Below are 24,082 nucleotides of genomic sequence, written 5' to 3'. Positions count from 1 at the left end.
ACCCGGAGGTTGGGGTCCCCGGGGCTGATTCAGGCCTTGGGAGGGCCAAATATATTTTTTTCAACCAAAAAATTAGGGTGCAGGCCGTGCCCCTTTTTACACCTCTCTGCAATGGCGCTTACTGGACGTACCTAGTGGGCTATTTTGCCCCTAGGGACCCTCAGGATTCAAGGGGACTTAATCTCCCAACTTAAAAAACGGCCGCAGGGCGTGTTTACACAGTGGGGAAGGGAGGGGATGGGGTCTGAGGTGACGTGTGCAAACACGCCCTATGGCGCGTTTTAATTTGGGGAAATAATTCCCCTTCAACCCTGAGGGCCCCTGGGGGCTAACTAGCCCACCAGGTGCTTCCAGTAAGCGCCACTGAGCTGCGTTGCAGAGAGGTGGTCCAGGCCGTGCCACTTTTTACACCTCTCTGCAACGCAGCTCTGTGGTGCTTACTGGAGGTACCTAGTGGGCTAGTTGGACCCTAGGGACCCTCAGGATTCAAATGAACTTAATCTCCCAACTAAAAACGGCCACAGGGTGTGTTTACACAGTGGGGAAGGGAGGGCACGGGGTCTGAGGTGACGTGTGCAAACACGCCCTGAGGTGCGTTTTAAGAGGTAGTTTTAATCCCTTGCCCTATTACATACTAGGGGCTTAAAGGGGGACCCCAACGCATAGTGTTCCCTAGTGTATGTAGGTGTTTTCACTGTATTCTGTGTGTCTTTTAACATAGCACTGGCTCTAGGACTGGTTAGTCAGACTCAGTTACCACCAGTATCCGTCTGAAAAAGTTGAGGGTACAGGATGATTTTGCAACAAGGCTTCTTTCTGCTCTTCTGTTTGTTCTTTCTGCACGTTATCCTTCTTCCTGCACTTTTCTTCGTCTTTGAGGACTTCTGTTGCTTCTCTCTGCATTTCTTTTTTTTCTTTCTGTGCGTTTTTTCTTCTTTCTTCACATGTCCTATCTCTGTAGGCATAGTTAGAAATTAGCATTTAAAAAACCTTTGAGATTCACTGAAAAAACCATAGGTTTCAGGCACGTTATAGTTAGGAATTAGCATTTAAAAATCCTTAGAAATTCACTGAAAAAACCATAGGTTTCAGAGGCGTTATAGTTAGCTGGCCTTTTCACTCATACAAAACCATTGAAATTCCCCCGTTATAGTTAGTTCAGCTAACTATAACTCGCGCGCCTGCAATGCACTGCTGATGATGTCACATATTACATCACTCATGACATGGTCAGTGACATCACTCATGACATCACTCATGACATCTCAAATGACATCACTGATGACATCACTGATGACATCATCCTTGTGATAGAGTGGCAGACCTCCTCTCTCCCTAATATAACCTTTGATGCACACATTCAAAAATAGAAAATAAAATTTTCAAAACAATGGACATACCAATACCAGTTACAACAACCTATTCAGTAATTCTAAGATCCACATACACATCCACTCATTCACCAACAGTCCTATACAGTCACTCATACATGTACTCACTCATCATATGTACTCATACACCTATACATCCTGTTACACAATGCCACTCATCCATAGATTTACTCACACACATAGTCACTCATGCTAATAAAGAATCAAACAGCCATTTACTTGCATATACAGTTATACACACACCACTACACTTACTTCTACAGAAACTTACACATACTTAGTCTTTTAAACAATCACTTATAGAAACACAAACTTATTCATACAAGAACTCTTTTAATCTCTCACTCTCACATATACTCACTTATATACACCAATAGTCACATATACTAGTTTAAAACATATGTAGTTACTCATAAAGACACTATTGAGACAGTCATTCACTCACTAACACACCCATGCACACACTCATCCACCCATACAGTCCTGCACACATGCTGTCTTCAACACATACAAACAGTGACTAACTCATTCATGCACCTATGCACTACGTAATACCCCCACCGAAACATACAGACACTCAGACACTCATACTGATACTCAAAAAACCAACTAATAACCTATATAGACACTCATGTAGCTACTCACCAACCCATGCAGCCACTTATACACAAAGTGAAAGACTGCTACAGATATTTACATATTTAAACATTACTCACTGAGCCATGTATTCACTAAGATACACTTAACCCCTTCAGCGCGACGCGGATTACCGCGCCGTGCTGAAGGTTCCGTGCACAGGCAGGGCCATGACGGAGCGGTTCCATCATGCGCACAGCACAACCGACGCGCATGACGGAACCGCTCCGTCACTCGCATTGAAAAGGTTAATCAGTCAGTTATACAATCAATTTTTCAAAAACAAATCATCCATTTAGACACTTATATACCCATTTATTCTTCCATCGACCTTGAGATATACATATATATTAAGAATTGATCCATAAAATGATTTAAAAGGCACACGACCACTGAAGGTAAAATAATGAATGAAAAGTACACTACAAGTTCCGGCATGCAACTTTAATTAATGCTATTCAGCTGGGAACACCGGAAGCCCTTAAATAAATCAAGCATGCAGGGAACTGTGGGATTCGAAAAGAACTGTGGTGATTTTAAATGGCCTCTGAAGAAAGAGCATGTATGCTCTGAAACCCGTCAGGCAATGGATATAAAAGTCGGAGCTGTAATCCTGTTTCTGCGCAATAAAGGGTTGTGAAACTTATCAGCTGGAGGAGTGCGTCTTTGAATGCAGGGCATTCTTTTGTGAAGATGTTTACACGGCAGGTCCAGCCGTGAAAGTTCGCACCACCCATCAAGTGTGAAAGGGTTCGTCTGCCATGAACTATTCGGGCTGAGAGGACGGCGCAGCTGATGCTTATATTTTTGGAACAGGCTCACAGCCCTGAGGCCCACTGGAGGGCAAGAATTGATCCATAAAATGATTTAAAAGGCACACGACCACTGAAGGTAAAATAATGAATGAAAAGTACACTACAAGTTCCGGCATGCAACTTTAATTAATGCTATTCAGCTGGGAACACCGGAAGCCCTTAAATAAATCAAGCATGCAGGGAACTGTGGGATTCGAAAAGAACTGTGGTGATTTTAAATGGCCTCTGAAGAAAGAGCATGTATGCTCTGAAACGCGTCAGGCAATGGATATAAAAGTCGGAGCTGTAATCCTGTTTCTGCGCAATAAAGGGTTGTGAAACTTATCAGCTGGAGGAGTGCATCTTTGAATGCAGGGCATTCTTTTGTGAAGATGTTTACACGGCAGGTCCAGCCGTAAAAGTTCGCACCACCCATCAAGTGTGAAAGGGTTCGTCTGCCATGAACTATTCGGGCTGAGAGGACGGCGCAGCTGATGCTTATATTTTTGGAACAGGCTCACAGCCCTGAGGCCCACTGGAGGGCAAGAATTGATCCATAAAATGATTTAAAAGGCACACGACCACTGAAGGTAAAATAATGAATGAAAAGTACTCTACAAGTTCCGGCATGCAACTTTAATTAATGCTATTCAGCTGGGAACACCGGAAGCCCTTAAATAAATCAAGCATGCAGGGAACTGTGGGTTTCGAAAAGAACTGTGGTGATTTTAAATGGCCTCTGAAGAAAGAGCATGTATGCTCTGAAACGCGTCAGGCAATGGATATAAAAGTCGGAGCTGTAATCCTGTTTCTGCGCAATAAAGGGTTGTGAAACTTATCAGCTGGAGGAGTGCGTCTTTGAATGCAGGGCATTCTTTTGTGAAGATGTTTACACAGCAGGTCCAGCCGTGAAAGTTCGCACCACCCATCAAGTGTGAAAGGGTTCGTCTGCCATGAACTATTCGGGCTGAGAGGACGGCGCAGCTGGTGCTTATATTTTTGGAACAGGCTCACAGCCCTGAGGCCCACTGGAGGGCAAGAATTGATCCATAAAATGATTTAAAAGGCACACGACCACTGAAGGTAAAATAATGAATGAAAAGTACACTACAAGTTCCGGCATGCAACTTTAATTAATGCTATTCAGCTGGGAACACCGGAAGCCCTTAAATAAATCAAGCATGCAGGGAACTGTGGGATTCGAAAAGAACTGTGGTGATTTTAAATGGCCTCTGAAGAAAGAGCATGTATGCTCTGACACGCGTCAGGCAATGGATATAAAAGTCGGAGCTGTAATCCTGTTTCTGCGCAATAAAGGGTTGTGAAACTTATCAGCTGGAGGAGTGCGTCTTTGAATGCAGGGCATTCTTTTGTGAAGATGTTTACACGGCAGGTCCAGCCGTGAAAGTTCGCACCACCCATCAAGTGTGAAAGGGTTCGTCTGCCATGAACTATTCGGGCTGAGAGGACGGCGCAGCTGATGCTTATATTTTTGGAACAGGCTCACAGCCCTGAGGCCCAATGGAGGGCAAGAATTGATCCATAAAATGATTTAAAAGGCACACGACCACTGAAGGTAAAATAATGAATGAAAAGTACACTACAAGTTCCGGCATGCAACTTTAATTAATGCTATTCAGCTGGGAACACCGGAAGCCCTTAAATAAATCAAGCATGCAGGGAACTGTGGGATTCGAAAAGAACTGTGGTGATTTTAAATGGCCTCTGAAGAAAGAGCATGTATGCTCTGAAACGCGTCAGGCAATGGATATAAAAGTCGGAGCTGTAATCCTGTTTCTGCGCAATAAAGGGTTGTGAAACTTATCAGCTGGAGGAGTGCGTCTTTGAATGCAGGGCATTCTTTTGTGAAGATGTTTACACGGCAGGTCCAGCCGTGAAAGTTCGCACCACCCATCAAGTGTGAAAGGGTTCGTCTGCCATGAACTATTCGGGCTGAGAGGACGGCGCAGCTGATGCTTATATTTTTGGAACAGGCTCACAGCCCTGAGGCCCACTGGAGGGCAAGAATTGATCCATAAAATGATTTAAAAGGCACACGACCACTGAAGGTAAAATAATGAATGAAAAGTACACTACAAGTTCCGGCATGCAACTTTAATTAATGCTATTCAGCTGGGAACACCGGAAGCCCTTAAATAAATCAAGCATGCAGGGAACTGTGGGATTCGAAAAGAACTGTGGTGATTTTAAAGGGCCTCTGAAGAAAGAGCATGTATGCTCTGAAACGCGTCAGGCAATGGATATAAAAGTCGGAGCTGTAATCCTGTTTCTGCGCAATAAAGGGTTGTGAAACTTATCAGCTGGAGGAGTGCGTCTTTGAATGCAGGGCATTCTTTTGTGAAGATATATAAAACATATGTAATTTTCAGAAAAACACATTCACTGGATGATGTCATCAGTGATGACATTTGAGATGTCATGAGTGATGTCATGAGTGATGTCACTGACCATGTCATGAGTGATGTAATATGTGACGTCATCAGCAGTGCATTGCAGGCGCGCGAGTTATAGTTAGCTGAACCAATTATAACGGGGCAATTTCAATGGTTTTGTACGAGTGAAAAGTCCAGCTAACTATAACGCCCCTAAAACCTATGGTTTTTTCAGTGAATTTCTAAGGTTTTTTAAATGCTAATTCCTAACTATAACGTGCCTGAAACCTATGGTTTTTTCAGTGAATTTCAAAGGTTTTTTAAATGCTAATTTCTAACTATGCCTACAGAGATAGGACATGTGAAGAAAGAAGAAAAAACGCAATTCCTAACTCTAACATGCCTGAAACCTATGGTTTTTTTCAGTGAATATATATATATATATACATATATACTCTGATTTGTTTTCTATCAATTGTGTTTAAATATATCTAATGTATGAACAATTGGTAGCATGTCTTTAGCAATGGGCAACTGTTGTCTGAAACATAGTGAGCACTTCAGGTGGTGCAGCAACAGGTCCTGTAGCTGCCAGTGTTTGTTCGATATCAGTAAATCAAGAGCTATACAGGAACACACAATGACCTAAATTTACTGAACCTCACCATTTACCATTGTTTTATAAATAATGTAAGCAGATCCTAAAGATCAGTGCAGCTGCGGCCCATGCAGGTAAGAGTGGTGGGGCTGGGTGAAAGAGATTTCAACGGACAATGATGAGGGAAAATAAATTATTTATTCAATGTTTCCTCATCATCGCCAGTCAAAATCCCCCCCCCAGCCGGACCCACCAAACCACCGCTCTTACGTGCATGGGCCACAGCTGCTAAAGATTATGATTTCAATAAGTGGCCATTGTTAGCTTATTTATCTATATAGCTGCCTCAACATAAACCTTTAATGTAAAATATACATTGTGAATACTATGTATAATATGGTCCTGTATCACCATCTCAGGATTCTTGTGACATATACAAACCACTTGACATTCATCCTCTTTGGTTATGATGTAAACAAATCCCCTTTATGGCAATATTGGATCATATTACACAGTTACCCATTGTGTCTTCTCTCTATATATGTCTCTCTCTTTCTCTTTCTCTCTCTCTCTCTCTCTATATATATATATATATATATATATATATATATTCACTGAAAAAACCATAGGTTTCAGGGATGTTATAGTTAGCTGTACATTTCACTCGTACAAAACCATTGAAATTCCTTAACTCGCGCGCCCCCTATCCACTGCTGATGATGTCACATATTACATCATTCATGACATGGTCAGTGACATCACTGATGACATCACTGATGACATCATCCAGTGAATGTGGCTTGGTTCGATATTTAAATATGTTTGATATATATATAGCAATCAGCATTGAAGAATGAGTGGAAGTATAAGTGTCTGAATGGAGGATTTACTAGCAGTGTGATTGACTGTTTAAGTGACTAATTTAAAGTGTCTCACTAAATATATGGGATAGTAATTAAACTGACAAGTTTTCCCGATCCGGTCGCGTTCTCCACGAGATGTTGGATTGTTGGTAGCAATTTGCGCTGTCTCGTAAAAGTGCGCCCGCAGTAACGTCATGCGTCACGCGATCACGTCTTTCTTCTCGCGATCAAGCACCGCGAGACAAGTGTAAACAAGATGGCCGTGCCTGTGAGCAACCGCATGGGTAAGTTGGCGAGCCGCGACCATGCAGAAAACACGGTGAACGGGCGGGAAAAAAACTTCCGCATCTTCGCGATATTTCCACGTGTTTGCGGAGATTTTTAACATTTTCGCGATAATTTGCGAAAGTTGATTTTGCAAATTCCACCCACCCCCTAGAAAAAACCATAGGTTTCAGGGGTCTTATAGTTAGCTGGACATTTCACTCGTACAAAACCATTGAAATTCCTTTGTTTTAGTTAGTTCTACTAAATATAACTCGCGCGCCCGCAATCCACTGTTGATGATGTCACATATTACATCACTCATGAGATGGTCAGTGACATCACTGATGACATCTCAAATGACATCACTGATGACATCACTGATGACATCATCCAGTGACTGTGTGTTTCTGTAAAGTTTAAATATGTTTAATATATGTAGGGAAAGGCGTATTGAAGAATGAGTGGGTGTATAAGTGTCTGAATGGATGATTTAGTAGCTGCGTGACTGACTCTGTGAGTGAGTGAATTAACTTATCTTACTGAATGCATGGGTTAGTGAGTAAACTGTGTGAATGTCTGTATCCTTCTGTCTGTTGGTGTGTAAGTGGCTGCATGGGTTTGGGAATAGCTACATGAGTGTCTATATGGGTTATTGATTGGTTGTCTGAGTATCTGTATGGGTTCCTGAGTGTTTGTTTGTGTGGTATATGTGACTCTGTACATAGATGTGTGAGTGGGTGATTCACTGTGTGCATGGTTTCAAGAGTGCATCTGTGATGGACTGTATGGGTGGGTGAGCGTGTGTATAGGTGTGTTAGTGAGTGAATGTATATCTCAATTGTACATTTGTTAGTAACTACATATGTGAAAGGCAGTATATATGTGTGTTGGAGTATATAAATAGCTATAAGTGAGAGTGTGTGATTGTGAGAGTGGCTGTATGGATGAGTCTGTGCTTGTATCAGTGATTGTATAGGAGCGTAATTATATGCTAGTATTTGTATGAGTAAGTGAGCTGGTGTGTGTATAACTGTATAAGTGAGTAAATGGCAGTGTGATTAATTATTTGCATGACTGACTAGGTGTGTGAGTACCTCTATGAATGAGTGGCGATGTGTGAGTTTCTATATAGGTGTAGGAGTGCATATGATAGTCCTGTACTGAGTGACTATAAGTATGAGTGACTGTAGGGTGAGTGAGTGGATGTGTGTGTAAAGCTAAGAATCAGTGAGTGGGTATGTAGTTATTGGTGTTGGAGTGTCTATGGTTTTGAGAATGGCTATAATTTAGAGTGGGTGTATCAAAGGTTATATTAGGTGTGAGAAGATGCATCAATTTTTCACATGAATGATGTCATCAGTGATGCCATTTGAGATCTCATCAGTGATGTCATCAGTGATGTCACTGACCATGTCATGAGTGATGTAATATGTGACGTCATCAGCAGTGCATTGCGGGGGCGCGAGTTATAGTTAGCTGAACTAACTATAACGGGGGAATTGCTATGGTTTTGTATGAGTGAAATGTCCAACTAACTATAGAGCCCCTGAGACCTAGGGTTTTTTCAGAGAATTTCTAAGGTTTTTAAATGCTAATTTCTAACTATAACGTGCCTGAAACCTATGTTTTTTTCAGTGAATATATATATATTTATTATACTGTGTATACATGTCCACCTGTTTGCCTCGGTGGCACAGAAAAAATGGGTGAAACTGACGTCAGCACGCCGATGAGGTCCTCTTATGGCTCCGATGACGTCAGACGGTGTCGCGAGCAGAGTCGTGCTATTATGACGCCCTCGTCAACGTGGGAGAGCTAGGAAAGAATTTCCGTGGAATGCTGGTGCAGGGGATATGCACCTAAGTGTTCAGGCTAGTCCTTTGGGAGCAACTGTTTATGTTGCCACTCCAGAAACCGAAACCAGTGATCCGAGGGCAGAGGCCCTGCAGATGGCACAAGAGGTGGGGTGCCCAGTGGTGTGCACCGGCAGGGAAGTGAAGTGACAAGCACCACAACCCACAAAAAAGGTAACGAGGGCACTGAATAACACAGGATCTTCTCTTTGCATCTGGTAGGAACAACAAAGTTAAAATGCCCTAGTACCAAAATGTAGAATTAGTGCTACAACGGTCTTCAAGAGGACCTGCGATGCCGCTTCTGCCTCCCGTTCCCTGGAGGCGGCACATGGGTCACGCGGTACGGTCATACTGCGGTGAAACGCACACTCGTTGACCTCTCATGGCACTGCTCCACACTTCAGGGAGGACGCTTTCCATTAGCAAATTGTTTTCTGATGATGTGTTGCGCCGGTTCCGTCCAACAACAGAACTCCTTTAGATCCAAACAGACTCTTCCACTTTCTCCCCGGAAGTGAAACCAGGCCACGCAGACACTTTCACAATACAATAGCTGGGAATGCACTTTTCGGTAAAAAAAACACATTCCTTCCTCCTAATTAATCAAATAAATGTCTCACTGAAGAACAGGGGCCAGCTTCGATCGGTAAACAGCCGTTACAACAACTTTTTTACTTCGCGATACCATTACAACGCATGCATTACCACGCATGCGTTGTACATCGCAAAGTCATTACTACACATTTTTTAGAACGCATGGTCATTTACCACGCATGCCTTTACAACAATTTTTGTTGTAAAGGTATGTATGGTAAATGACCATGCGTTCTAAAAAACATGTAGACGATCCACGTTGTTGTAAGGAAACAGAGGCTGTTCCATTTCCTCACAACAACGTGCACCGCCCCTCAGAGACGACGTGAAGCAGGAACAACGAGGAGAGAGGAACCACGAGGAGTGAGGGGTAAGGGGGATTGGGCATGTTTTTTTTCCCTAGGGTTTAGGGTAGTGCAGTGGTGTTTGGGTAGTGTAGGGGTCGTGCTGGGGGTATTGTTTTAGGGTTTAGGGTAGTGCAGTGGTGTTTGGGTAGTGTAGGGGGTCGTGCTGGGGTAGTGTTTTAGGGTTTAGGGTAGTGCAGTAGTGTAGGGGGTCGTGCTGGGGGTAGTGTTTTAGGGTTTAGGGTAGTGCAGTGGTGTATGGGTAGTGTAGGGGGTCGTGCTGGGGTATTGTTTTAGGGTTTAGGGTAGTTCAGTGGTATTTTAGTAGTGTAGGGGGTCGTGCTGGGGGTAGTGTTTTATGGTTTAGGGTAGTGCAGTGGTGTTTGGGTAGTGTAGGGGGTCGTGCTGGGGTAGATTTAGGGTTTAGGGTAGTGCAGTGGTGTTTGGGTAGTGTAGGGAGTCATGCTGGGGGTAGCGTTTTAGGATTTAGGGTAGTGCAGTGGTGTTTGTGTAGTGTAGGGAGTTGTGCTGGGGGTAGTGTTTTAGGGTTTATGGTAGTGCAGTGGTGTTTGTGTAGTGTAGGGGGTCATGTTTTAGGGTTTAGGGTTGTGCAGTGGTGTTTGAGTAGTGAAGGGGGTGATGCTGGGGTAGATTTGGTGTTTAGGGTAGTGCAGTGGTGTTTGTGTAGTGTCAGGGGTCATGCTGGGGTAGTGTTTTAGGGTTTAAGGCAGTGCAGTGGTGTTTGTGTAGTGAAGGGGGTCATGCTGGGGTTAGTGTTTTAGGGTTTAGGGTAGTGCAGTGGTGTTTGTGTAGTGTAGGGGGTTGTGCTGGGGGTAGATTTAGGGTTTAGGGTAGTGCAGTGGTGTTTGGTTAGTGTAGGGAGTCGTGCTGGTGGTAGTGTTTTAGGGTTTAGGGTACTGCAGTTATGTTTGGGTAGTGTAGGGTGTCGTGCTGGGGGTAGTGTTTTAGGGTTTAGGGTAGTGCCGTGGTGTTTGGGTAGAGGAAGGGGTAGTGTTTTAGGGTTTAGGGTAGTGCGCCAAACCAGCCACAATATCCATGGACAAAGGGGATCCTGACTCTTTTGATCGCTCCACTAATTGAATAATTTGGGTCAAGGGCCCTACCACGTCCAAGACCTATCAATTCCTTTCTTGGGATCCCTCATATACTTGGAGAAAAAGGTACATCGTTTCTAATCAATTTCAGGCGTGTGTGCCACCTTCCCCTTCAGTGAGGGCCTGGGGCATTCTCCCCTCATCTTATTCCTGACCTCCCTTTCAAGGGGTTGATGGATTTTCCCCACCACATACTCTGCCACTTTGGTATCAGGGGTCTATTCAGCCGACCTAGGATGGTAAATTTGGGTAGGCTCGAACATGTCCAAGTGGACCCCGTCCCCAACCCGGGACTGAGAGGAGTGGGACTCTGGATGCCAGGGACGCCCGAGTCCTAATCCTCATCAGAGGAGAAATCGTCCTTCGATATACCCTCTCCCTCTAAGGGAAACCCGCCGTCGGGGTCTACAATAGTGGTGACAGCATCGCAATTTTCTCCGGACTCCTCCTCCTCCCGGAAGGGTACATGTTTTAGCGTTCGCGCATTCTTGAGGAACGTCGCCGTAAGTTTATCAAATCCTTCCAAGTGCCCCGTGTTATGCTTAACGGCCCTTTAATTCCCCATCTGGGAGCTCCTGGGACCCGCCACCATCAGATCTGGGTCACTGAACACCCCAGGGATGCTTTTCGCCAGCTTATCAACCTGATCCCTAAGAGGAGACAGCGCTCTAGAAATAGCCAGAGAGAGGGCTTGGTCCAGTGCTGGAGGGAGAAGTTGGGGGGCCATTACTCCTCCACTTCCTGGTAGGAGGAGTAAAAATGGTCTTCTGGAGAAGACATGATAGCAGAGGGTGTGAGCACAGAACAAATGCCCTTAAAATCCTTAAGGCATCCCCCTCGCCGGTGCTCCAACAGCTGGGCTTTCCCCGAAGCTGTTATAAGAATAGACTGAGGCACAATACCAATTACCACCACCAGGTGGCGCTGGTCATTAACAAGGCCATGTGGGGAAATCACCGCGTAGCGGTGTCAAAATTAGGCCAGGGTTGGTTGGGAATCAAGCGGACACTAAAGGAGTGACCGGATTCCCAAACGTGCGTAAAGACCAGCGGGAGCGCTCGACAGAGATGCCTCGCTCGGACCAGATGCGCCTGACAGGATCCCACCGCGCGCAGAGCGCACAGCGGGAGAAACTGAGAGGGGCGAACGCTCTCAGGCAAGGGCCTGCTGCGCAGGGAATATGAAACAATACCAAGGCAATAATGCTAATAACGTGCACAAGAAACCGCTATACAAACAGCAACAACGTCCGATTAAGCCAAGAATGTAAGGAATGCACTTAACTGATGAGCAGTGAAGAAAGAGGAAGTGGAAGGGATGTCAGGATATTATATACGATGGACTGTGATATGATTGGACTATAGTTGCCTTGGAGAATACCCCCCTAATGGTTCATGGGTTGTGTAGTCTTTTGTTTAATGATTGTTGTGTTACGTTTTCTTTGAACTGCTATGCAAATAAAGTGAGGAAAGATAGGCATAATCCTCGCCTCAGTCCTGACATAGAATTCATTAAACTTTATTCGATCTGATTTAGAAACATAGATCATAAAAGTGTACATAAAAACAGTAAATCTTCTTTCCTAATGCAATACAGTGAGAATTAATTAAAACCAGTATGTAAAAACGGGTGTTACAAAGCCTGGTTCAGAGCAACTTCAGGTTAACAGAATCATAAAGTTCAATGTTTCGCAAGATCAATCTCATGTACTTTGTGCAAAATACACAAAAGGAAGTCCAAGTAAGATGTAACGCTCCAATACCCGACCAGTCTGCACTATATAAAACTGCAGAAAAAATAAAAATAAAAAGTGTTTTGCACACTTCTGTCATTGGGCTATATGTGGGCTACATCTGGGTGATATTTGTGCTACATTTGGGCTCTTTTTTCTCTGGTGGCCTTCTTGGGAGACTTATTTGTTATGAAGTTTCCTAATTTCCTCATTTACTGCAGTCACCTCAGTAGGAAATGCTTTCAGTTTTTAACTTTGATTCCATCAAGAAGGCATTCAGATGTGTCACACATTTGCCATAAATTCAGATTGTTAGCACTCTAGTTGTTCATTAGATCACTGTAGTAAAGCTACTGCTCACCAGGGAGTTAACTGGAAGTCTACTGCTGGTATTGAAAGTGATTGTTTCAGTCTGCATGTCAGAATTTTCTAATGAAATAGAAGAGGATTTGACATCTCACTTAAAACATGCCCTAAATGTTCTTTCTGCAGCACTAACCATAATTTCTATGGCAAAATGAACCCCCTCATTGTGTTCCTTTTTAAATTAAATGTTTTAAATGTTACCAGTCTATTCCAATCAAGATGGCTTCAGGTGTGCCATAATTGTGTCATAAGTAAGACTGTTAGCTCTCTAGTTGTTCTTTAGAACACTCTGGGAAACTGCAGTAGAACACAAAGGCATCAACTGACAGGCTGCTCCTGTTGAAATATAACAGGAAGATATTTGAGATCTCACTTAAAACATGTCCTAATTTTTCTGTCTACAGCACTAACTATAATTTCTATGGCAAAAATAACCCCCTCATTTTGCTCCTTTTTAAATTAAATGTTTTAAGTGTTACCAGTTTATTCCAATCAAGATGGCTTCAGGTGTGCCATAATTTTGTCATAAGTAAGACTGTTAGCTCTCTAGTTGTTCTTTAGAACACTCTGGGAAACTGCAGTAGAACACAAAGGCATTAACTGACAGGCTGCTCCTGTTGAAATATAACAGGAAGATATTTGAGATCACACTTGAAACATGTCCTAATTTTTCTTTCTAAAGCACTAATCATAATTTCTATGACAAAATGAACCCCTTCATTTAGTTCCTTTTTAAATTAAATGTTTTAAGAGTTACCAGTTTATTCCAATCAAGATAGCTTCAGGTGTGCCATAATTTTGTCATAAGTAAGACTGCTAGCGCTCTAGTTGTTCTTTAGAACACTCTGGGAAGCTGCAGTAGAACACAAAGGCATCAACAGACAGGCTGCTGCTGTTGAAATATAACAGGAATAAATTTGAGATCACACTTGAAACATGTCCTAATTTTTCTTTCTACAGCACTAACCATAATTTCTATGACAAAATGAACCCCATTATTTTGTTCCTTTTTAAATTAAATGTTTTAAGTGTTACCAGTTTATTCCAATCAAGATGGCTTCAGGTGTGCCATACATTTGTCATAAGTAAGGCTGTTAGCGCTCTAGTTGTTCTTTAGAACACTCTGGGAAACTGCAGTAGAACACAAAGGAATCAACTGACGGTCTCTGCCCTTGTTGGATGTACATGATTTACTGAGAATGAGAGACTTCATTCTCACATGACTGAGAAAGATAATGTAAATTTACAGAAAATATGCTCTCATTTTAGCTTCAGTTTTCTCTCAAACATGATTCATGATATCCCAGCAGAAGGTTTTTCACAGGGTTAAATCACCTTAGAACACACCACAATTCCTTAAATTAGTATGGTACCATTAACAAATGAATTCTAATGTAACTAAAGTCTGTTATCACCCTTTATAGTTCTCCTTTTGTTAACCCTCAAAAACTTCGATTAACTACAATGCATTTCAATGGGGTACTATCATGTATATTGGTCCCAAGATGGCTGCCAGCAATTCCAGGATGAAGTGCCGACAGCCAATCAGATCTCAGGATGAGATGTGTTGTTAGGCTCCGCCCAGATTTTGAAACTTTTTCTTTTTCTAATTTCTCATGGACTACTGAACGGATTTACAGCAGTTAACAAAAAGGGATCTTTCTGAACCAAGGGCTACCTTTTCGCAAAATTTGGTGTAATTCCGTTCAGCAGTTCGGGCTGAAGCCTTGTCTAAAGTTTCCTATGGGAATTAACATGGAGAAAACACATTTAGGGACCCCCCTTTTTTCTCATCCTCCGCTTGCCGAATCACTCCGAAACTTTTAAGATAGGAGCTGACCGGAGCGCCCCACGAGTTTTGAAAATTTCGCGAAGATTCGTCAACTGACGCCAAAGTTATTAGGAAAAGAATGTTACAATTTTACTATGGATAATAGATCCTAACTATAACTATCTACTGGCGACCGCCAGTAGGTAATATATATATTCACTGACCAAACCACAGTTAAAAACGCAGAGGCTTACTTATATGTTGGCGGTAAGGATACTCCATTGTAACTCCTCACCGCCAACAAAATGGTCTGCCTAACCAGTTTAAATGTGGACGGATCGTAGGTTTAATCTAAGCAGAAACTTCTCCATCTCTGCCATGGTTATACCCTGTCAACTGCCCTACAGAGTAAGGGCCATTGTTGGTTGGCTTGTTTGTCCACCCAGCTACTTTAGATGGGCAAACATAAAGGTCAGCTTTCACTGCCCATCACCACCAGAATAACCCAGGCAGTAAGGGGCTGTGAAGATTGTCTCAGCCCTCCTCATAGACGAGGGAGGCATATTTTTTTAATTTAAAAAAAAGAAATCCTGCTTTTTGTTTTCTTTTAAATAAAAATAAATACATTTGATGGACAGCTCCATCATGTTGACGGAGCCATGCATTAAACTTATAAAAGGCATGTTTTGTCAACTTAAGAAATTGGTGCAGCTTACCAACCATTTCTAAATTTGACAGGCAATTATTCTGTCGAATTGACAGAGTCCATCTGCCAACTAATCAATGACAACTTTAGTTATGCTTCTGGCGCAAACACCTCAAACCGCTGAAATTTGCGACATATGTTTACCAATGCACACAACACATGCAATAAACTGCGCCATCCCCCACGTTGTTCTCTTTTTTGCTCTTTCTTTTCTTTCCGGACTATTTAAAAATTGGTGCTTCGAACAAGGCAGCCAGTACATGGTATAGTGTAAGCACATATTGTGCATCTTCTATTTAACCTGGTCAAACCTGATAGCTCAGTGTACACAACTAAACAAATAATGCTATTTTCTTGTTTAGCAATGAAAAATGTTAAGAAATTGCTATGAATGAGAAATCCGTTTTCCAAGGAAAATATAAAAGGGATGTGTCTAATTAAAAGTGGATAATTACATTTTCAAACTGAAAGGAAAGTTGCAATTCAATGTTCTATTTGCTTGAGAGATTAGACTCATTCTTAATAGGAACATCATGTGGCTCTAATGTGATTATTGACTCTAATTGCTTTTGCAGAACACCATCTCAAGTGTGTTTTCAAACCCCAGCACCCTTCAGTAGGATTAGTGAATGCTGGAAGAAAGTGTTTCAAATTCCCATGGCCAAATCATTAAAAAAAATATGAATATAGCAGTAGTGCCACACTGTAAAGACTAGCCTCCAGACACCTTGATGTTAGTTGAAGTTTCAAGCAGTCTTGATGTATGCACGTATCACTACTACCGCCACCTCAAGGGTACTGATTTTGTTAAACTCAGAAGATTGATAGAGTGTTTCAGTTCACCGGAGGGCCATATTATGCACGGTGAACCAGTGAACACTGGGCTTGTGTGCCTGCTTTGTGTGCCCCCAGGTACCTATAGTATTACAGAAGAGGCAGCTGCCGCTTGTGCAGCTCCTTCTGTGATACTGAATGTGCTGATGAACATATAGGTGCCAATTACGATCCTGTAAAAACCGGGTACGAACCGTCGGACGGAGCATATTCTCCGTCCGACGCGTACCCGGTCGTAACAATATACAAACATGGAAGTACGATTCGCACAGAAATACAATTTCCGTACGAATTGTACAAAACCCCGACCGACGAAAATAAACATACAAATGTGATCCGGGAAAGCGCCGGCGTGACGTCGGGACGCACGCAGCCTGCCATTCACGAACCAGGAAGTACGATTCGCACCGACGTCATCCCGCACGGAGAATATTTTCCGGCAGCCAAAAACTGCCGGGAAATCAGGACGACGCGAACAAGGAGTACCTGCACGCGACGGACAGACAGGACGACGTGAACAAGGAGTACCTGCACGCGACGGACAGACATGGACCCGAACCTGCGTGTCATCCCGGCCCTCATAGCAGTCGACCTCCTCTACAGGTTACGACGCAGACGCCGCAGAAGGTCAGAACAACAAAGGGAGGGGGGAAAGGGGGGGGGGCAGGAGCAGGGGCAGGCCACAAAACCCCCACCAAAGTCACACAGCACACATGCCCTGGACATACCTGACCCCCAGGCCCTGGTCACTACGAGTGAGTGGGGGCGTGTCCAGCAAAGCCAGCGTCCGCCCCAACGGAAGTGGTTGACGACGCGAACCGGCAACACAACAATACAGGTACGTCCCGTACCCACGCCTTAAGAGCGTGGGTACGAGTCATACCACGCCCACACCTACGTCACCCCAACAATGGCGGGACGGCTGTACCCACGTGGCAAAGGCCTGGGTACGGCCCGCACAAGCATTCCACAGCGTGGGTACGGATATGTACGGACCGTACCCCCACCCCCGTATGCATGGAGCGTACCCCCACCCCAACAGTGTAAGTACGACCCGTACCCTCACCCGCGTACGTATGGAGCGTACCCCCCACCCCAACAGTGTAAGTACGACCCGTACCCTCACCCGCGTACGTATGGAGCGTACCCCCCACCCCAACAGTGTAAGTACGACCCGTACCCTCACCCGCGTACGCATGGAGCGTACCCCCATGCCAACAGTGTACGTACGGACCGTACCCCCACCCCCGTATGCATGGAGCTTACCCCCCACCCCAACAGTGTAAGTACGACCCATACCCTCACCCGCATACGCATGGAGCATACCCCCCAAGTCCAACAGTGTACGTCCGGACCGTACCCCCACCACCGTATGCATGGAGCATACCCCCCGCCCCAACAGTGTAAGTACGACCCGTACCCTCACCCGCGTATGTATGGAGCGTACCCCCCACCCCAACAGTGTATGTACGACCCGTACCCTCACCCGCGTACGCATGGAGCGTACCCTCCATGCCAACAGCGTACGTACGGACCGTACCCCTACCCCCGTATGCATGGAGCATACCCCCCACCCCAACAGTGTAAGTACGACCCGTACCCTCACCCGCGTACGTATGGAGCGTACCCCCCACCCCAACAGTGTAAGTACGACCCGTACCCTCACCCGCGTACGCATGGAGCGTACCCCCATGCCAACAGTGTACGTACGGACCGTACCCCCACCCCCGTATGCATGGAGCATACCCCCCACCCCAACAGTGTAAGTACGACCCGTACCCTCACCCGCGTACATATGGAGCGTACCCCCCACCCCAACAGTGTAAGTACGACCCGTACCCTCACCCGCGTACGCATGGAGCATACCCCCCATGCCAACAGTGTACGTACGGACCGTACCCCCACCCCGTATGCATGGAGCATACCCCCCACCCCAACAGTGTAAGTACGACCCGTACCCTCACCCGCGTACGCATGGAGCGAACCCACACCCGTGTATGTTCCAAGCGTACATATCCTGAAATAGGAGAGTTGGGTGCAGAGTCCTCCCAGCAGTGCCCAGTCATAAGAGGGGTGTGTGCAGAGTCCTCCCAGCAGTGCCCAGACACAGGAGGGGTGTGTGCAGAGTCCTCCCAGCAGTGCCCAGTCATCAGAGGGGTGTGTGCAGAGTCCTCCCAGCAGTGCCCAGTCATCAGAGGGGTGTGTGCAGAGTCCTCCCAGCAGTGCCCAGACACAGGAGGGGTGGGTGCCTAACACTCCCAGCAGTGCCCAGACACAGGAGGGGTGGGTGCAGAGTCCTCCCAGCAGTGCCCAGACACAGGAGGGGTGGGTGCAGAGTCCTCCCAGCAGTGCCCAGACACAGGAGGGGTGTGTGCAGAGTCCTCCCAGCAGTGCCCAGACACAGGAGGGGTGTGTGCAGAGTCCTCCCAGCAGTGCCCAGTCATAAGAGGGGTGGGTGCCTACCACTCACAGCAGTGCCCCTGCAAAGAAAAGGGTGGAGTACCCACAGATCCAATGCCCACAAATGTCAGTCAGGTGCACAAAGATCCTGCAGTACATGTACCACATGTGTGCGAGGCTGGGAGTATACACATGCATAGCGCAGATAAGAAAACATGTCCACATGAAGTCATGTCAATAGTCTACATACACAAGTACAGTGACCACCAAGGACGCCATGAATGATGCAGGTGGAGACATTGCTCAGCATGCATGGCCAAAGTCTAACGAGTCCATCACACACCCAGCCAATGTAGACACAGCTCAGCACCACATATTGGAATGACCCTGCAGGGAAGATGTCAGGTTACACAAAGGAAGAAACACACCTTGGGACGATGTCACCATGCAGTAACTGCTTACATGAACAAGGTTATGTAGCCAACAGCTTGTGATGGCACACAGATACCAGGATCCACCCTATGACCAGCACCAGACTACAAGTGCCACACACCCAACACATTATCACCACCCAAAATAATGGAGCAGGTCCACCAACAGCAATACCAGACAGACAGTAGTGTACTAAGGAAAAAGAAATTGCTTTATTCAGCATCCAAAAATCTGTTAGTCCCTTGAAAGTTCGAAATGTACAATGCCCATAGGGCAACCAAAGTTCAAACCAGGTGGGGACACAGTGGGACGCGTGTCCCCTAGCTTGCCTGCACAGTCAGACTCCTTTGTCTTCCAGAGGGGGGAGGGCATCATGTGGGGGGGGGAAGGACCAGGCACCGCAGGGACAGGAGGGCGAAGGGTAGGCGTCGTGGGTGCAGGGATGGAGGACTCCACCACAGGGGGTGGGGCAGCGCCAAAGGCAGAGGCCAGGATGTCGCTGCACACCTTCGCACGGTCCTCCAGCGACTCCCCTGCACCCGAAGGAACCACAGGCCCCAAGGGGGGGGTCAGAGGGATGGGTCGCAGCGCCACTGGGGGAGGGTGTGGACAGGGGGGGGGGACTCAACCACCCTGACCGGGGAATCCCTTGACCGCTTGCGGGGTGGTGTCACTGTGGGGCTCAGGGACAGAGCGGCCATGAAGGAGTCTTTGCTGGATATGTGGCCAGGAGAGCTGAGGGGAGGGGATTTGGAGGGAGTGGATTTGTTGGAATGCGGACTCCCACTCTGGCTGCGTGTCTTACTTTTGCCCCCCGACCCAGTGGGTGTGCCTACTTCACCCTGTGTGTGCGTGCCAGGAGGTGTGCGTTTGACCTTCCCTGCTGGTGTGGTGCCTGTGTCTGTTGTGGTGGGTGTATGCGGACATCTGGGTGTACATGGGACAGGCATGGGACTGGGAAGTGTGGATGGGTCAGGGGTAGGGGGTTGGACGTAGCGCTGCAGGAGAACCACTGCTGCAGTCAGTGTTGAGTCAATGGACCTCAGCAAGTTGCGTTGGTCAGCCTACGATGAGAAAATGCCCTCCAAGTATGCCTCCATGTTGTTCAGCACTTGGCTGTGGCCATGGAGGACATTAAGGATCGCAGCCTGATCAACCTGCAACTGCCGCTGGATGTCCACAGACTCGGCATTGGCGGCAGCAGTGGAGACAGGGGCAGGGGGTGCGGTGCCTGGCAGGAAGGAGACATGTGGTGACCGGGCACACTGGGAAGGGACACGAGCAAGTGGGAGGCGGCTGATGGCAATGGCGGGGGTGGGGACAGATGTTGTGCCACTGTCAGCTGCTGGTGCAGCCTCCGCCCACTCGGAGAGATCATCCTCGGACCCGTCCGCTTCATATTCAGTGGTGCCAGTGGACAGGTCCTCGGCCTCACTCTCCTCCGCCTCAGTTCCACTCGAAGTGCCAGCAACGAAGTCAATGCTGGCACTGGTGCTCGGTCCCTCCGCTCCGTCTGTGCTCATGTCTCCCTCCGTGTCCCCCGACGATGCTGTGGGCAAGGTGAAGAGACAGCAATTAATCATACACCTGTATACATATGTCACATGAGTCCAATCTACATAGGTTACAGTGCTTAGCCTGAAAAGAAAGATCAGTAACATCTACAAAACAAGGTACAGATGTAGGGCATGCAACACACAGTTGGTTGACCCACCATGCCACTGAAAAACCATGGAGAGCATGACACAATAGCAAATGACATGAAATGGATTTTGACAGAGGAGCCAGGCCCTGGGGACAATCCAGCACTGCATCTGCACCACACAGCGTTGCCGAAAATAGGGATGAGCAGGGACCATATCCATGAACTTGAGGCACATGCTGCATAGGTAATACTGAAAACATGCCCACCATGACTGGCTCACTGCACCTTGAGTGTATGTCCAGACAAACATCACACACTGGCCACACCTAGCAAGGAGATATCAGGTTTTGACATGTAGGCTTTGCCCACACCAACCACCCCCTACATGAGACAATTTGTTGAGACACAGGAAGCACTTACATCTCTTAGTCTGGGTGAAATACACATGGGCTGGATAAATGCAAGATTGGACACAAAATAACCAAGGTGCGCCTGTCCAAATAATCATGAACAAATGTGCATCAGCAGATGATTGTAACAAGACACACAGGCACTGGCCACCGTGAGTATGAACAAGGAAAATCAGGTCAGGCTGTACAGTGGACACTTGTACTACATTTTACATCAATAGACATGGTGCCAGGGGACAATGGCACAGAGCACCACCTATGCTGTAGACACTGAGAGTGTCCACATTTTGTAATGACACACATGACACCTAGGAAAATATGCCCCAGGGGACAGTAGTGGCCACACAACTCCATGGTCCTGAATGGGAATGACTGCAACACACGCCACCATCCCTGCACTATGCGTATCACACACTCATGCACATCATGTCACAGGCCAAAACATAGGACATGCGTGGTGTAAGGCATGACACTTGAGAGACTAACTCCCATGTCTGGACTCAGCATCAGTGCCAACTGACATGGAACCCACAAGTACTGAACTGGACAGGGCACAGGCAAGGACCCAAAACCTGTTACACACCACCCCCACACATGATGCCACAGGCATTGTTCACGTGGATAAAGTGCCAGCCTACATAACCTTGTGAAGGAGTGACTACACACAGACCAGGGAACACATTGCAAGGAGGGGAAGGGAGGCAGGAGAGCACCGCTATACTGTGGGTAACCGGATCTGCACAGCACCTTTAAACCCTGGCAGTGTATCCATGCAACTGTGCACTTACAAATGCTGGTGACACACAACAAACACACATGTACCTACCCCCTTCCTGCTGCTGCTTCTCCTGTAAGCGCCTCTCCAAGTCTGGAAACACCACCGCCAGCACACGCTTGTGGATGTGGGTCAGACGGCGGCGGCCGCGGTTCTTATGGGTCTCAGGTGAGTCCCCAGCAGGACCCGTGCGATCCTCCGCGTCCAGCACCGGATATCCTGCCAGCGTTTTCTCACCTGGGCCACGCGCTCCTTGCGACCGTCCGTCCTCCTCACGGCACTGACGGCGTTCATCCAGATCTGCTTCTTGGCAGAGGCGCCTACCTGTGAGGATGAACAAGTGACACTACATCAATACACCTGGCACATGTCACAGAGACACATATTAGAACAAATTTGCTGGTCACAACAAGGCATAGTATGCATCCAATGCATTGCACCTTTGTCATAGGGACATGAGTCTCTGGGGAAGGGCAAAAGCAGTACGTGCCATTGAAAGTACACAGGTGGAATGAGGGCAACGACACAATCAATGATCCAGGCTCACACTGTGCATCACAAGCTACACCAGGATTATGTGCAGCACCTCAAAGCAGTCACATGCCACAGGCCACTGACGCTACCTCAGCAGAGTACACAGACACACACAGGCACAGGACATTCACCTGCCATTGCCAAATGCAGCTACAAACCTCACTCTGCACATGTGCCACTAGTGTGGGGGGGGCTCACAGGTGTGGGGCTGGCTCTGCACGTCAGACATACAGTACTGCTCCCTGCTCACATCACATGGGCAGGGTATATCCATCCCTCATGCAGCTTGGGTGCTACACTCCACATATGCACCCACCCACATGACAGGGGACTTACACACACACCGATGTCCAGGGTACGAACACATCATGTGGACACTCTCAGCACAGGTACACAGAACTAACACACATCTGTGGGTACAGTCACCTGTCACACTGGGCTGACCACATTATCACATGAGGACTGTAGAGGCTACATTCCCAGGAGGATGAGACAGGCAGAATGTGGCATGCACCATGCAGCGATTGTCACAGTAAACACAATGCAAGTGAGGACGGCAGACATGCACCACAGCATGCTCTGGCTGGGAGACATCAGGCATTCCCCCCCCTGGGACCCCCCTACAGTACATTGCATGTGTGTCACACCTGGACACAATGGCAGAAGTCACAGTCACAAAAAAGGGACACAGTCTGTGCTAGTGGACTCTGCACTCACCTGATACCCTGGTCGCCCATACAGCAGGGGGTACTGTGGGAGGATCACATCCAGCAATGCCAGGTTCTCCTCCAGGGTGAAAGGCTGTGCCCTCTCCACAGACCTTGACATGGTTACAGGGAAGCAGCAGCAGCTGGGTCGTAGAATCCGAAGATGTGCAGGCAAGTGCTCTCTCATGGGACCTGGCTGCCTTATATCTGCCTTGCTGGCCTGTTTAATGCACAGGAGTACAGAGCGATTGGTCACTCACATTTGCATCCTATGTTTCCTCCAATCCATTCAAACCTAGCACAGTCAGTGGGTTTGCATTCTTTTTTTTCTTGAGCATGATGTCAACTCCAGAACCACATTGCAACAAAGTAGATTCATTCAAACTGACTTTTGCTGTGCACCTGCAGAAAAAAATTCAAACTTTAAACTTGGTCTCCATGACAACCAGCATGCATGTAGGCCTTTATACTTGTCCCTCATGTGTCCCCTATGTAATTTTGAGATTCACACACAGGTACGGTGCGTTCCGGGGCCCTAGGGCACCCCAAATGCATAGCAACGGCCCGTACAGGTGTGTGTACGGTCCGTATCACTATGGGTACGCATACGCGAGCACACCCATAGTGATAGTGAGCGTACAGGCATGTGTACGGTCCATATCACTATGGGTGCGCATACGCGAGCACACCCATAGTGATAGTGAGCGTACGCACGTGTGTACGGTCCGTATCACTATGGGTGTGCTGGCGTATGCGTACCCATAGTGATACGGACCGTACACGCGCCTGTACACTCACTATCACTATGGGTGTGCTCGCGTATGCATACCCATAGTGATGGTGAGCGTACAGGCGTGTGTACGGTCCGTATCACTATGGGTGTGCTCGCGTATGCGTACCCATAGTGATACGGACCGTA

This window comes from Triturus cristatus, chromosome 1_2 (genome assembly GCF_964204655.1).
Source record: "Triturus cristatus chromosome 1_2, aTriCri1.1, whole genome shotgun sequence".
NCBI lineage: Eukaryota > Metazoa > Chordata > Amphibia > Caudata > Salamandridae > Triturus > Triturus cristatus.
Note: the sequence above shows the minus strand (reverse complement) of the source record.